The sequence below is a fragment of the Petaurus breviceps genome, unplaced genomic scaffold, assembly GCF_028583685.1.
Source record: "Petaurus breviceps papuanus isolate PSGF00001 unplaced genomic scaffold, PetGlider_PUasm1.0 188, whole genome shotgun sequence".
Taxonomy (NCBI): Eukaryota; Metazoa; Chordata; class Mammalia; order Diprotodontia; family Petauridae; genus Petaurus; species Petaurus breviceps.
This window is the reverse complement of record NW_027185804.1, coordinates 16812567-16829850: the sequence shown is the minus strand read 5'-3', so window position 1 is coordinate 16829850 and position 17284 is coordinate 16812567. Positions and strand designations below refer to the sequence as shown.

Genomic DNA, 17284 nt, shown 5'->3' with positions numbered 1-17284 from the left:
TTTTCTCAAAGGCTTTTTCTGCATCTACTGAGATGATCATGTGGTTTGGGATGTTTTGGTTTCTAATATGATTAACTATTTTGCCCTGGGTCAAGTTTTAATGGTATGGAGATTGATTAAAGCTTATGGTTCCTGTGAACCTGGATTGTATGTCCCAATGTATAAAGTAGGTTATATATCCTAAAAATCGGTAAGATTTGGGTATGTCTGCTACTGAAGGGGGAAAGAACACTGAAGAGGAGTCACAAGTCCTGACTTTGCCACTAACTGGCCACATTACCATGGGTAGGTCATTGAACCTGTTGGGGCCCGTTTCCTTATGTGGGAAATAAGAATGGTAATATTTATACTACTTGACTCATGAAGTTTTTGTGAGGAAAAATTGTCTCTCTCTCTCTGTTGTTATTCAGTTGTTCAGTCATATCCAACTCTCCATGACCCTATTTGGGGTTTTCTTGGCCAAGATACTGGAGTGGTTTGCCATTTCCTTCTCCAGTTCATTTTACAGTTGAGGAAACTGAGGCAGACAGGGTTAAGTGACTTTCCCAGGGTCACACAACTAGTAAGTGTCTTAGGAACATGAGTCTTCCTGACTCTTGAGTTCCAAGCACTCTAGTTATAGTATAACTATATAACTACGTAACTACGCAACTATAACTAATAACAATAAAACTATAATTATACACACACACAGATAGATAGAGATAGCTATGGAGCAGCTAAGTGGAACAATGGATAGAGCTCTGGGCCTGGAGTCAAGAAGACTTGAGTTCAAATCCAGCCTCATACATTTAACTAGCTATGTGACCCTGGGTAAGTCACTTCACCCTGTCTGCCTCAGTTTCCTCATCTGTAAAATGAGTTGGAAAATGACATGGTAAAGCACTCCAGTATCTTTTCCAAGAAAACCTCAAATGGGGTCATAAAGAGTTGGACATGGCTGAACAACAAGATACAACAGTCAAACAGATAAGTATATACTTGATAAGTTAAGGATTGGGGAGAGAGTGCTGGTATTTAGGATGATCCTGATACACTTTCTTTCAAGGAAGGGGCAGGGGTCCATAAACTGAGCCTGGAAGGAAGCTAAAGGTTCAGAGCATCGGGTTTCCAGGCATGGCAGGGAGGGAGCCTGCAAAGGTACCACGGTAGAAAGTGGAATGATGATGTTGGAAGGCAGGACAGGCCATGTTGGCTTGAACAGTGAATGAACTAAGGGGGGATGAAGGAAAATAAGACTAAAAAGGCCTGGCCTGGAGCCAGACTGTGAAAGGGCCATTCCCTTCAGTGAGTCTGGCTGTGCGATTGCTGTTATGGTGGCAGGAGAGGGTCAGAATAAATGGAGAAGGGACAAAACAAGGCGCTTCCTTTTGGCCCATACAAGACCTACATATTTGTAGTGTTTTCTGAAGAATGCAAGACAATATTGTGGCAGATGAGTGGGGAAAATAGAGGCATTTATCCCAAGTATGAACAAGTTTGGAATCTAACCACTCTGTGCATTTTGTGCATTTCAGAATGTTGTGGCAGCATGTGGCCTTTTCTTTACCACACTGATTGTAAATTTTGACTAGTGTATAACCTCCACCATAGAAAAATGTCTGGTAGCCAGTACAGTAGGCCAAGAACCTACATTCCTGAGTTCTAGTCACAGTTGCTTCCCTGGCACTTTGGGTGGCCTTCAGGTAAGTGATACAACTTGCCCCTGCCTTAGTTTTCCCACCTATAAAATGGGTATAATAATATCTCCCTCGAAGGCATACTGAAGGACTTAATGAGCATGAAGACATTTTAAGTCTCTCATTTAGACTGAAACTCCAAGGGCCACCCAGGTTTCAGCCCTGTGGTAAAGCCTCCTCAGCTCGGCTTGGAGTGAGACAACAAGCATTGCTAAGCCCTTGGTTGGGCTCCAAACCCTCTTGCCGTCTACTCTTTGCTGTGCCTCTTGCCAGATCTCTACTTAACGTACAGTAACGCTGGGAGTCAGTTACCATAAATACCATGTAGTCAACAGGGAAATGATACCATTTATTATAAAGTTGGGTTTTCTTATAAAGCATATTCAGCTAATAGAAAACAGCAAAAGTCATTGGATATGCCCATAGTCTAATAAGGAGAAGACAGTTTCATCCAGGTCACTTTTTAGAAGGCATTAGTGTCTGTCCTTTAAAGCTGATATTCCCTGGGACACACCTGTGGCTACTTTCAATAGAAAACTCATTGTAGTTTGGCATTTACACAACAGGCAGGGAGGGCACTCTTCATTACTGATCATATGCTAAATGCTTTCTTCACTATGGAGTAGAAAATACCTACTATTATCATCTTGTTCTTCTCATCTTTCACCATCACCACCGTCATGATTGCCACCACCACCATCATCATCACCATCATCATCATCATCTTCATCACCACCATCATCACCTCCATCATCACCATCATCATCATCATTATCATCATCATCATTCTGGATCTGTGGTTTCTCCCTTTACCAATACTCATTGTTATCTTTCCCCAGAGAGCATGAGCAGTTCTGTAAATTTATATTCTAGGAGAATTATCTGAATCCCTGAGTTGTTAAATAAATTGCCCATGGCCACATAATCCATACATGTTAGAATCTGGACTCGAACCCAAGTCTTTCTGACTCCAAGGTTGGCTTTTTTAATCATTATGTCACAACTGTTTAGCCCATATATCATTATAATCACTTTCCATGCAAAGAAACTGAGGCTTAGAGAGATTTAATAGCTCATTCATGGTCACACGGTTAAGAGTGAGGACCAGATCCCATCTTTTCTGACTCTCAAATAGAGCACTGTTCCCATGATTCCATGTTGCCTCAAATATTAAAATATTTTAAAATAAAATGTCCTGGTTATTACACAATTACTGTTTTTTTCATACCCAGATTACTCATTTCCAAAGTATGATGCTATAGCATAGCCTGTGGCTTAGAACCCTAAACTCTGAGTTTGCACAGGTCAACTTCAATTTTGGGGGGATACCCCCATATCATTCTCATTGGATCATTTTTTTTCCCCACCCAGGGGGACTTTCCCTGACAGTCTCAGAAAATGGCTTGTTTCTGGGTCTCTGCATAAATCTTCCTTTTGGGGTGAGTCATTTCCCTACTAGGGTCCTATATAATCCTCCAGACTAAAAGCACTCTCCTAAGGGTTTAGACTCTTCAAAGTATTTAGGATTGATTAGAAGTCAATCTTTGACCTGACTAACCTACACAGTTTGAATAACCCTTGGTAGAAGAATAGGCCATGGTTCACCCTCCGGGGTGGGGAGCCTACAACCTGGAGGCCACATGTGGCCCTCTAGGCCCTTAAGTGTGACCTTTGACTAAATCCAAAGTTGCAACCTCAAGGCTAATGATTACAAAGCTAGTGAATGGTTGAGACAGGATTTGAATCCAGGTCTTTAGATTTTAAGATCAATGCTATTTCTCCTAGACCACACTGCCTCTAATATTCAATATTTCCAATCCAGTGTTATTACATATTCACTACTTACCTCATGCTTAGATTACTCATTTTTGAAAAGTGAGTGTATAGGGGTGGCCAGGTAGCATAGCGAGTAAGAGCACCGGCTCCAGTGTCGGGATGACCTGGGGATCGAATCCAGGCTCAGACATGTAGCACCCACCCAGAAACACCTGGCCGTGTAACCTTGAGCAAGTTACTTAACCCAAATTGCTTTAAAAAAAAAAAAGAAAAGTGAGTGTATAATAAATTTCATTTAGAACTCAAAGTTTTATGAACCCAATTTAATCTTTCTGAGGATTCAGGAACACTTCATGAAATAGTCATGGCCTAAAATTTATATTATGGACAGCAAATTTATTTATATATGTATATGTATTTATACATCAATTTATATATGTACATATGTGTATATGTACATGTAGATATAGTACGTGTGCATATACACATACATATAGTAGTATTATGCTAGCTAGTTAAGATTTCCATTAATAATTTATCAAGTAAATGTCATTTTTATAAGAGGTTTACAACCAGGAAGACTAATTAGGTGATCCAGAGACTTGGGGTTATCCCTTGTCTCCTACACTTTTACTACCCTGTGCAATCTTGAGCAAGGTGCTTTTCCTCTCTTGGCCTCAGCTTCCTCATCTGTAAAATGAGGTTAGACTAGAGGACTTGTGGTATCCTTTCCAAATCAGTGGATTTAAATCGGGATCTGAATCTTTGAATCCATAAATGTTTACATTCTTGCTCCTATAAGAAGGCAGCATGGTACCTCCAAGACTTGAAATAACTCTGCAACTGGAGTTAACAGATGTGGGTTTGAATCCCAGCTCTGCCATTTACTGGCCATATAACTATAAACAATCATCTCTCTGAGCCTAAGTTTCTTCCTCTGTAAAATGGGAATAGCAATACCAAGGTAGATATGAGGAAAACCCATTGTAAATGGGAAGATGCTATATAAAGGTCACTTATTGTTCTGAATAGGTCATTCTGTTATCTGATTTAATACCCAACTGTGATTTGTGACCTCTTTCCAGTCTGGCCAATGTAACTGTTGGGAAAAAACCAATTTCCTTGAGAACTTGGAGGAGGGAGTGGGGCCCACTAGAGGCTGGTACTCTGAGGATCTTTATGGCAGTGTTCTTGATCATTTTTTATCCTCTGGATCTGGGTCTCCTCCCTCCCCCCCAATACAGCTGATTTTTTTCATGGTTGGTTGATTGTTTTTGTTGTTGTCAATGTTTTTTTTAAGAAAACATATAAACAAGTTAAGAAGATCCAACTAAGAGAATTCATGGCAAAATTCCAGATTATTGAATCCTAGCTGGAAAGGACTCTTTGTTGTTCAGTTGTTTCAGTTTTGTCTGACTCTTCCTGACTCCATTTGGGGTTTTCACGGCAAAAGTTGGTTTCCTTCTCCAGCTCATTTTATAGATGATGAAACTGAGGCGAAGAGGGTTAAATGACTTGCCCTGAGTCACAGACAAATCTGAGGTCAGATTTGAACTCACAAAGATGAGTCTTCTTGACTTGAGGCTTGGAACTCTATCTGCTGTATCACCTACCTGCCCCAGCAATGGTATATCAATTACTAAACATATATGAAGCACCTCCTCTGTGCTAGGCATGGTGCTAAGGGCTAGGGACACAAAAAGAGGCAAAACACAGTCACTGCCCCCAAGGAGCTTCTAATCTAAAAGGGGAGACACCATGTAAGCAAATGAAAAGCAAAGAAGCTATATACAGGATAAATAGAAAGTAATTAGTAGAGAGAAGACCCTGGAATTAAGAAAAGGTGAGAAATGCTTGTGCTAGGGGGGATTTTAGTGAAGGAAGCTAGGGAGGTGAATAGTCAGAGTGGAGGTGGGAAAGCATTCCAGGCTAGGGACTTTAGAGATTTGAGATTTAATCCACTTTAAGCCCCTTCTCTCACCTATGAGGAATTTGAGGCTGAGAAGAAAAGTGTTTTCTCAAAGTCTGAAAATATGATATTGCAAAGAAGTAGTGAACCCTTTTCTCATGTTGATGTTTCCTGGAGTCAGGATAGAGACGTGGGAAGAGACCAGATTTCTGGTCAGTTTTACCCTAAAAGTGACCCTGGCACCATGACTAGACAGCTGAATGCACTGGAAGAAGGATAAGCCATGGACCTAGGCAAGACCTCTCTGTGGCAGCGCAATGAAGCACTGGAGATACTGGATATCTGGGGGGTATCTCTATATGTTTGCATTACCCTGGGCTGTATGTGTTCCTGAGAAAGATGAGTGTATCAGGCTGTGCTGTGAGCTACCTGAGGTCTTACACGCAGGTTACACCAAATGTGTCTGTCAAAAGTTCACGCAACTGTGTTTTAGATAATGCCTTATGAACCCTTCTTGTTGGCATGCCTGTGTCAGTGGTCCTAGGACTCTGGCAGTCAGTGGTAATGGGACCCTAAGAATACCTTTGGGGCTTGTTTTCTTGAATAAATTCTTTATATGGCCTTGGTTTCTTATTTACTTCTTTCTCATAAAAAGTAAAAGGAAGTTTGTACAGCTTTATGACCTCCAGATCAGGGGAATTTGGTTGTCTTTCTGAAGGGATAATGAGAGAATCAAAGACAGAAGTAACTTTGTTCTTAGGTGTTGTCTTGCCTTCAATAAAAATAATCACTGATGCTGTCTTTCATGGTACCATTAATATTTTAAATTAAACTTTCAGAATACTCTTTTATTTCAGGAATAATAACGCTACAAATTAATTAGCTTCAATCCATTCTCCATTTCATTGGTGTGAATTTCTTAGAAACATATGATGTTGGTTCTAGAAGAGGGAATTCAGGGATCTCGTAGCCCCATAACCTTATTTTATAGAGTTGGAAACTGAGGACCAAAGAGTCAAGATGACTGGAGATCACGCATCTAGTTAGTAGTAAAGATGGTACTAGAGTTCAAGCATGACTTTTACTCCAAAGCTCTTTACATTGCATTCTGTTAACACAGACATGAAAACAAAGCATTGAATTATAAAGGATATCAGTAGTGATAAGTGACTGGAAAGAAGGAGGACTGATCATATGGAAAGACTGAGAAATAACCAATAGTCAGCCAGTAGACTCCATTGGCTCCTATTCAATGCCAAGAGATCTTGTGGAAGAACCTTCCATGTTGGGTGCACCTCTTGCGGGAAGATTTCTAGGAAGATATGAATAAGAGTTGTAGTGAATAAGAAGGCAGAGATAAGATGTGATCCTTACCTTTGGAGAGAGTGTCCTCATCAATGAGGTTACAGAGCTATCAACATAAAAACTGGAAGATTGGTTTCCACTGGAAATAGGAAAGCATAGAAGAAAGAACACTGGACTTGGAATCAGAGGGCACAGGTTCAAAAATGACTCTGCAACTTACCATGTGTGTGGTCTTGGGCAAGTCATAACTTTTACAGACCTCAGTTTCCTTATATGTAAAATGACCTAGATGAGGTAGGTTTCTAATCTTGGGAAGATGAGTCCTTCAGTCTCTGGATTATTAAAATGTTGCTGACAAAGGGTTGGCATAAGACAGTAAAATTCATCATGGAGGCCATTACTCTAGTGCCCTAATTAATTCCAGTCTTGTCCTGTATGGGTGTGTGTTTGTTGGGTGCATAGGTGATTGGGTCTGTGGTTAGGGTGAGTGGTGGACATATCCTGGAATTGTTGGGTACCACCCTGTGGATATGTTGGCTTCAGTTTGCTCAGCCAATGACAACATTTAAAAAAATCTTTCCCTACTTAACCTGGGGGAATGAATTAGAAGGGGTCCCCTAATGGGCATGTGTCTTTTTACTAGACATAACCTCATGCACAGTGTGGGGAAGTGGTTTGTGGGCTGTGCTCTAAGTTGCAGAGTGAGAACAAATCTATGGTTCTGAGGAGATCCTGGGTGGCCCACTCTCTAAGTCCTAGTGTTGCCTTTGATGCAACTAGTGCTACAGGGGAGAGAGTACTGGGCTTGGGGTCAGGAGGACCTGAGTTCAAATCTGGCCTCAGACCTTACTAGCTATGTGACCCTGGGCAAGTCACTTAGCCCCTGTCTGCCTCTATTTCCTCAGTTGTCAAATGGGGATGATAATATCTACTTCCCAAGGCTGTTGTGAAGATTAAATGAGATAATATTTGTCAAATACTTAGCCTAAAGTCTACATGGCACATAGTAGGCATTATATGCCTAACAATAAATACTTGTTTCTTCCTTTCCTCCCTCATTCCCTCCCTCCTTCACTTCCTTCCTTCCTTTCCTTTCCTTCCTTCCTTCCTTCCTTCCTTCCTTCCTTCCTTCCTTCCTTCCTTCCTTCCTTCCTTCCTTCCTTCCTTCCTTCCTTCCTTCCTTCTTTCCTTCCTTCCTTCCTTCCTTCTTTCCTTCCTTCCTCCCTCCCTCCCTCCCTCCCTCCCTCCCTTCTTTCCTTGATCTAGACAAGACTCTAAGGAAAAAAGGTGCCATTGTTACTGTTACTTCATAGGATTTTAGAGTTATAAGGGAGCTTAGGGAATCTCAGCTCTTTTCACTTTGTGGATAAGGAAACTGAGACAAAGATAGTGATTTTAACAATGTCACAAGGGCACAAGCAGCAGAGCCAGGATTTGAACTTGGGTTTGGAAGGCTGACATATAGGAATACATTTGATAGACCATGATGACCATGCCATGCTGACAAGGATCCCTGGAAGAAACTGGGGCTATTTTGGGAGAGCAGGATAACTGTCTTTAAGTACTTTGAAGGCTGTCCTATGGAAGAGGGGTCAGACTTGTTTCACTTGGCCCTAGAAGGCAGAGTGAGGAGCAGTGGATGGATAATTTCACAGAATCATGAAATGTTAGAGTTGGAAAGGACTTGACCTTGGGACAGCTTAAATGGGCTCCTCCAGGTAGGTTAACTTCTACTATTTTAAGTATAGGCTGATGACCACTTACCAAGCAGGTTATAAAATGGATTCTTGTCCAGGTCCAGTTTGAACTCGATGGTCTCCAAAATCCCTTCCACATTGGAGAAGGGAGAGATTAGAGGGAGGGAGAACAGCCAGGAGCTATGAAAATAGAGTCCAGGACCCAAACTATAAATTAAGGACATGATTACAGAAAATATAGATCCTATAATAAATTGTAGTACACAAAACATTGGAACTGGAAGAGGTCTCAAAGATTATGCACACCAATTGATAATTGTTTTATTCTCTGGAATTGTAACTGAGTAGCCCAATAGCTGGGAAGGGATTGTAGTGTGTATGATAATGCATCTAGGAAAACCTGAACACTATGGTACAAAGAGCGAAGGCTTTAGGGTCAGAAGATCTAGGTTCTAGTTCTAGCTGTATTACTCAGTACCTCTATGACTGGAGGCAAGTTTATTAACTTTTCTGGGTCTTAGTTTCCACATATATAAAAGGGAGAGGCTTGGATCATACATCTTTAAATTCCTTTCCACCTCTCCTATAATCCTATGATCCTACCTTTAAAGAGACCATGCTAATTATTTGCATGGCAAAATCCAAGCTTGATTGCCTTTTGACAACCAGGCCCAAACCTTTAGTAGCTTCTTCTCAATGCCTTTGGCTCTTGTGTTCATATGCTTAAGGTGGAGCTTAGAAAAGAAATCCTTTATCTTCTCTGGTCCCACCCTGAAGTGGATGGACCAGCATCTTGGTGGTATAAATGGAAATTATTAGCTGGGCTTTGTTGTCAGGGGGGACAGGTCCTGGCAAAGGATGGGGAGAGATGTGCAAACAGGTGTGATGTGTTGATGTTTGCACTTGGCATTTAGAACAAGTTGCTGCCTGAGGGTGTTTGTATTTATCTTTCCAATCATGCACAGTCCTGTGAGATATAACACTCCTCTCAAACATCCATGACTCACGACCCCATGAGAGTGAGATTCCACTCCCCCTCCTTCCCCTGCCCACACCCACCACTTGCCAAAGAAAATTAATAAGCTCTTGCTCTTGGAGAGAACCTAGCAATGACTGATCAGCCTCCCAGTAATGTGAAGTCAATGTTGGAGGGGCTGTGGGAAGACAGGCACAGTAATTCCCTGCTGAGGAAGCTGTGAATGGATCCAACCATTATGGAAAGTAATCTGTAACCATGTTAGAAAAGTGATTAAATTGTTCATAAACCTTCACCCCAGCTATACCACTACTGGGCACATACTCCAAAGAAGTCAGAGACTGAAGGAAAGGTCTCATATATGGTAAGATATTAATAGAAATACATTTGCTGATAGCAAATGCCCTAAAACGGATGCCCATTGATTGGAAAACGACTGAACAGATTGTGGGATCTGAATGTAATGAAATATAATTGGTCCATGACAAGCAATGAATATGAGAAATGAGAGAAACTTGGAAAGACTGGTTTGAACTCATAGGAAGTGAAAGTGTTTGTTTGCAGAGGCTCTTAGAAGGTATGGTGACTAAGAGCACTAGAGCCAGAGTCAAGAAGACTGGAGTTCAAATCTTAACTTACTTTGTAAATTGTAAACTGGGCAAGTCAAGTAAAACAGAAATAATAATAGCATCTGCCTCCAGGGTTCATTGTAAGGATCAAATGAGATATTGGTAAAGCACTTAGCACAGGGCTTGACATATAATAGGTGCTTAATAAATGCTCCTTTCCTTCCTTCTTATTTCTGTATAAAGGTGGTTATTGGAAAGTAAATAAGATAATTGGGTGGGGGTAGGGTGAGGGAAGGAAGCAAAAAGCATCAATAAAACAGTCCAGTAATATGAGGTTCTTGATTAACTGGAGAGCAACACTCAAGAATAAAAATTATTATTCGTGGAAATGACTCTCAAAAAGGTTGATTAAAAATTTTTTTTTAATATTTGTTTTTAAAATTTTGATTTTTAGATTCTTTCTCTTCTTCCTTCCTCATCCACCTCACTGGGAAGATAAGCAATTCAGTATAGCTGTACATGTATAGTTAGGCAAAATGTTTCCATATTAGATATATTGTGAAATTATATTTATATTATATATATAATATTATAATTATCTTTCCCTCCATCCTATCCCCCCCACTTATTCTATTTTCTACTTTGACCCTGTCCCTTTTCAAAAGTGTGTGCTTCTAACTGCCTTCTCCCCCAATCTTCCCTCCCCTTTAATATCCCCCCTCTTATCCCCTTCCCCCCCTACTTTCCTGTAGGGTAAGATACCCAATTGAGTGTGTATGTTATTCCCTCCTTAAGCCAAATTCAATGAGAGTATGGCTGACTCAGCTGACCCATTCCCTTTCACCTTATTGTTCTTCCTCTCCATTGTAACAGTTTTCTCTTGCCTCATATATATATATATATATATGAAATATTTTACCCTATTCTATCTCTCCCTATCTCCTTCTCTCATTATATTCCTCTCTCACCTCTTAATTTTAGTTTTTTAGATATCATCCCTTCCTATTCAAGTGATCCTGTGCCCTTTGTCTATGATACATGTACACATATATACACAAATATATGTGTGTATATGTGTACACACATACACCCTCCTATATAAACATATATGTATGTATACATACATACATATACACACACACATATTCCCTTCAAGTATCCTAATACTGAGAAAAGAAAAGTCTCATGAGTTACAATTATCGTTTTTCCATGTAGGAATGTAGATAGTTCAACTTTAATAAGTTCCTTATGATTTCTTTTTCCTGTTTACCTTCTCATGCTTCTTGTATTTGAAAGTCAAATTTTCTGTTCAGCTCTGGTTTTTTCATCAAAAATGCTTGAAATTTCATTGAATGACCATATTTTCCCCTGAAGCATTATATTCAGTTTTGCTGGGTAGATGATTCTTGGTTTTAGTCCTAGCTCCTTTGACCTCTGGAATATCATATTCCAAGCCCTTTGATCCCTTAATGTAGAAGCTGCTAGATCTTGTGTTATCCTGATTGTGTTTCCACAAAACTCAAATTGTTTCTTCCTGGCTGTTTGTAATATTTCTCCTTGACCTGAGAACACTGGAATTTGGCTATAATATTCCTAGGAGTTTTCTTTTGGGGATCTTTTTCAAGAGGTGATCGGCAAATTCTTTCAATTTCTATTTTGCCCTCTGATTCTAGAAAATCAGGGCATTTTTCCTTGAGAATTTCTTTAAGGATGATTTCTAGGTTCTTTTTTTTTTATCATGACTTTCAGGTAGTCCAATAATTTTTAAATTATCTCTCCTGGATCTATTTTCAAGTCAGTGGTTTTTCCATTGAGATATTTCACATTGCCTTCTATTTTTTCATTTGTTTGGATCTGTTTTATAGTATTTGGATTTTAAAGTCATTAACTTCCATTAACTCCAATCTAATTTTAAAGCAATTATTCTCTTCAGTGAGTTTTTAAAATTCCTTTTCCATCTGGGAAATTCAGCTTTTTAAGGCATTCTTTTCCTCATTGGCTTTTTGGGCCTCTTTTGCCATTTGAGTTAGTCTATTTTTTTTCTTTTTGGAGGGCAATTGGGGTTAAGTGACTTGCCCAAGGTCACATACATGGCTAGTTTGTGTGTGTGTGTGTGTGTGTGTGTTAAGTGTCTGAGGCCGGCTTTGAATTCAGGTCCTCCTGACTCCAGGGCTGGTGCTCTATTCACTGTGCCACCTAGCCTCCCCCAGTTAGTCTATTTTTTAAGGTGTTATTTTCTTCAGTGTATTTTTGGATCTCCTTTAGCAGACTGTTGACTCACTTTTCATGATTTTCTTGCATAATTCTCATTTTTCTTCCCATTTTTCCTTCATTTCTCTTATTTGATTTTCAAAATCCTTATTGAGCTCCTCCATGGCCAGTAACCAATTCATATTTTTCTTGGAAGATTTTTTTTTTTGCTATTTGGAGGGCAATTGGGTTTAAGTAACTTGCCCAAGGTCACATGGCTAGGTTTTTTTTTGGTTTGTGTGTGTTAAGTGTCTGAGGCCGGCTTTGAACTGAGGTCCTCCTGACTCCAGGGCCAGCACTCTACTCACTACACCACCTAGCCGCTCCTCTTGGAAGCTTTTGATGCAGGAGTTTTGGTTTGTTGACTTCTCCTGGTTCCATGTTTTGACCCTTTTTGTCCCCCAAAAAATAATTTTATGATCTGATTGTGCTTCCTTTGCTTGCTCACCTTGCTGATCAATTACTTGACTTTTGAGCTTTTTGCCATGGTAGAACTCTGCTTCCAGAGTGGAGAGCTTTGTCCCAAATCACTGGGGTTTTCCCAAATGTTGTCAGAGGTCTGAGGAGGGCACCCTCTCTGTAGCCACCACAAGCTCTGGCACACTGGCCACATACCCCAGGACCACCACCCAAGACCGCAATCCAGATTCAAGAAAGTCATAGCAAGAGCGATTACCCTCTGAATGTCACTTGGTCCCCTTACAATTTGCAAGCCAGGAGCTCCAGAGGCAACCAGCTGCAGCCACCGTGCCTCTGCCCCCTCTCACTCTGGGGGCAGAGACCAGACCGAACCCTTCTGTCACCCAGTTCCAACAGAGTTCTGCACTGACCTTTTATGTTGTCTTTGGTGTTTATGTGTCGAGAAGTCTGGAAACTGCCACAGGTGCCAGTGATTCAGTCTCCTGAAGTCTGCTCTGGCTGGTCGGGGCCTTCCCAGGTCTCAGACCAGGAGAGCGTGGCTCCCAGCTCGGTGTGATAGACCCTTCCTGTCAGCCTGTCTGGCTGCCTTCAGCAGGAGATTTGTTTCTCTCTGTCACTTTGTGGGTTCTGTAGCTCTAGAATTTGTTTAGAGTCATATTTTACAGGTATTAGAGGTGGTTGTGGATCTCATGGAATTTCCTCTCCAATAAGGTTGATATTTTAAAACACCATCAAGACTTTAGCTGTCTAATGAATACTGACTACTTAGAGCCCATGGATAGATGTGAATACTTACAGTGACCATATTGCTATTGTGTGAAACATGTGCCCAGATTCTCTGGGGGAGCAGCCTTCAAAGTCATTGTGACTGGGGTGACTAGGCAGGGCATGACATTCCTCCATGCCCTATGAAGACCTGATAAAGCATCTTATCATGATTAGTGCAGGGGAGAGGCTCATTTTATCCAAGAGAGCTTAGATGATTGTTTGGTGCCAGAGAGCAGAACTGGTATCAATACTGTGAAGATGCTTCCAGGCAATTGTTACCTAGTTAGAAGGAAAGGCTATCCAACAATTGAAGGCATCTTGAAATAGGAACAGGGCAGCGAGGTGGTATAGTAGAGAGAGCACCAGGTCTGGAGTCAGGAAGACTCATTTTCATGGGTTCAAATCTAGCTTCAGACATTTCCTAGCTATGTGATCCTGGTCAAGTCACTTAACCCTGTTTGCCTCAGTTTCCTCATCTGTAAAATGAGCTGGAGAAAGAAATGGTAAACCACTCCAATATCATTGTTAAGAAAACTCCAAATGGGGTCACAAAGAATCAGACACTGTTGAAATGATTGAGCAAAAGTAACTAAAGTAGAAAGATTTACCTGAGCAGTTAGTGAACATTGCCTCTCTAGGTCTTCAGGTAAATAGAGGCTGCGTGATCATAGGACAATAGATTTAGAAGTTACCTCATCCAAATACCTCATTTCTCAGAGGAGGAAACTGAGGCCTGAGTAAAATGGTTTGCCACCAGACACACAGGGAGAAAATAAAAAGAACTGGTATTTGAACTACTGCCTTTAGAATTCAAATCCAATGTTATTTCCACTCCGAAAACCTAATTTGTAATTCATGTTGCAGAGGGAATTCCTATTTAGGAAAGGATTAGATTAGGTTGTTTCTTTTTTTTTTTTTAAAGATATTTGTTTAATATTTTATTTTTTCCCTAATTACATGTAAAAACAATTTTTAATAATCACTTTTTAAAATTTTGACTTCCAAATTCTCTCCCTCCCTTCCCTCCTCCCTCACTAAAGAGGTAAAGAATTTGATATTGTTTGACTAGGTGGTTTCTGGGGTTCCTGCCATCTCTGATGCTCTGTGATTTCTACAATTTCAAAGAACCCGGTTCCAAATCACATTACTCGAGAGTCACGCCTAGTCTTTGACCCCAAATAGTATTTCCCTGGCTTGCCTCACTCGGTTCACTAGATTTGTCCCTAAATGACTTCTGACTGTTTCTAAAAATCTACCCCACCCTGAAAGGATGAGGATTTTCTGCCTTTGAGGCAGTTCCAGAAGATGTGCCCAAACTGAAGGCGATTGTCCTAGAAGATGGGAGAACAAGTTCTGAACAGGATGAGCATCACTGGAATCAGTTCAATTCAATTTAAACTTAGTCTCCTATGCAGCAGGCCCTGGATATACAGAGACAAGCAGGGGGAATAATGTCTGTTCTCTGGGAGCTTGCATTCCACTGGGGAACCTCCCCTTTCCTGATAAGGAGATGTATCATGTATACAAAGAAAAGACAAAATAATTTGAAGGGCAGTGGGGCAGAACACTAACAAATGGGGGAACCAGGCTATGGCTTCCAAAGGGGATGATTTTGAAGAGACAAGCCTTGAGGGAATTGAACTATGACTTAGAATAAAATAGGTAATCTTGAAGATTCTTTTGTTTGAGGCCCAGTGTTTGAGTGATTCTGCATTTAGTGGAAGAGGTATTAGATTTCAAGTCAGAACACCTGCATTCCAATTCTGCTACCTGTATGACCTTAGACAAGACCCTTAAACTCTCAGGGTCTGTTTCCTTCCCTGAATATCAAAGCTGTTGGACTAGAATTAGAGGTTTTTAACCTGGGGTCTATGAATTTATTTTAAAAGATTATTTTGATAGATATTTCAATATAGTTGTTTTCTTTGTAATCCTATATATTTTATTTATGTTTAAAACCTTTTCGATAAGGGGTCTGTTGGCTTTTTGCAACTGCTAAAGGAACCCATGGTCAGCTAGGTGGCACAGGGCATAGAGCATGAGGTCTGGAGTCGGGAAAACCTTAGTTCAAATCAGACCTCAGGCATGAACTACCTATGTGACCCCGGACAAGTCACTTCATCCTTTTTGCCTCTGTTTTCTCATCTGTGAAATGAACTGGAAAAGGAAATGGCAAACCCCTCCACTATCTTTGCCAAGAAAATCCCAAATGAGGTCACGAAGTCAGATATGACTGAAACCACTGAACAACAATAAAGGAACCTGTAGGAGACTAGAGGCAGTTAGGTGGTTTGGATAAAGCATGGGGCCTGGAGACAGGAAGACCTGAGTTCAAATCTAGCCTCAAACACTTACTCGCTGTGTTACCTTGGGGAAGTCCTTCAACCTCTGGCTGCCTCAGGCTCCTCAACTGTAAAATGGGGATAATAATAGCACCTACCTCCCAGTGTGCAGAGGATCAAATGAGATGATACTTGTAAAGCATTTGGCCCAGGGCCTGGGAGCAGCACTTAATAACCACTGGTTTGTTCCTTCCCTGTCCCCCCATGATGCAAAAAAGATGATGAATTCCCGCTCTAGTTTAATGATTTCGTTTTACAGATTAGGAAACTGAGGCCTCCCAGAATTATGCGATCACTAGATCATAGATCTGGAGACATCTAATCCCAAACCCTGCAGCCTGGGGACTTTAAGGACTGACCCAGAGCCAGGGTCTATGTGGTTGGCAGAGACAGTGTCACACTCCCCTTAACATGACATAAGCTCCTTCAGGATAAGTGTTGACTTTATTATTCTCATCTTCGTATCTCCAGAGCCCAGCACAGCACTCGGCACATAGACACCTCATCCATGACCCCCTTCTTACCTAGTTCTGTTCCTCTCCTGGGAAATAGCATTGTGGCTCATAGGAGATGCAAGGAGGGAAGAGTTGGGCTGGTGGGCATTTTCTTAGTTGCTGGATGATCACTCTAGGCTAGCATTCGGATGGCCCTTCCTCGGCAGCCCTACCCCCCACTCACTGACACTCTCCTATCCACATCTGTGCAGCAGCTGCAGCCTGGGGATCCCAGGGGCCCCAGCTAATTTGTAGAATTACAGGGATTGTGCCTGGCAATGAAGCGGCCTTATTAGTGCTGCTCATGTTCAAAAATTCTCAACTTGATGCCTTCCACATGCTTCTGCTTTATTTTCTTCCTCCTGGGGCCAAGTCCCTAATTAACTCTTTGGAAGAATTTGACCCCACCCAGTGTGTCCTTAATGTTATGATTTGGGGGAAGATGAGTACGTGAGTGTGTGTGTGTGTGTGTGTGTGTGTGTGTGTGTGTGTGTGTGAGAGGGAGAGAGAGAGATGATACAACAAATCATAAGAAAATGGTGCTTTCTTATTGTTTTTCTTCAGTTTTCCTTTTTAATATAAATGTTGTGTTGATACTGTTTTTAACCATTGCTGTCATTTCCCAAAAGTACCCCTCCCCCCACCCAGACCAAACAACAAAAATAGAAATAACCTTCCCTTATAACAAAAAAATATGTACTTAAGCAAAAGAAATAACCATATTGACCATGTTTGACAATTTTGAATCTGTACTCAACTGCCACTCTCAAGAAGTGGGATTCTTTTTGTTTGTTTTTTTCTTTTAGAAAATCTAAGACTGTATAACTGGAAAGAAACGTAGAGGTTCTCTGGTCCAAATCCCCTTATTTTATAGTAGAAGAAACCGAGACATAGAAAAGGTCAATGACTTGACCAGGGACCTACAGACACTAAGCATCAAAGCTGGACTTGGAAGTCAGATGCCTCACCTTACCCTTAATGTTCTTTCCACTATTCACTTCCATCCATCTCTTATTGGGCGCAACAACTCTTTTGGGAGGGGTAACCTATGGATATTATCAAAGCATTGTTGCCATGGAAGGTGAGTCCTGGCAGAGGA

General features: G+C 41.0%; 1 long non-coding RNA gene across 1 annotated transcript; it reads right to left on the bottom strand.

Annotated features, from left to right (window-relative positions):
* Positions 1-6267: 6267 nt before the first annotated feature.
* Positions 6268-16377, bottom strand: LOC138163412 (uncharacterized). The gene is made up of 3 exons (XR_011168879.1): positions 16216-16377; positions 8434-8546; positions 6268-6676 (listed from the first exon to the last, which is right to left on the bottom strand). It is a non-coding gene; the product is annotated as an uncharacterized lncRNA (long non-coding RNA).
* Positions 16378-17284: the final 907 nt, after the last annotated feature.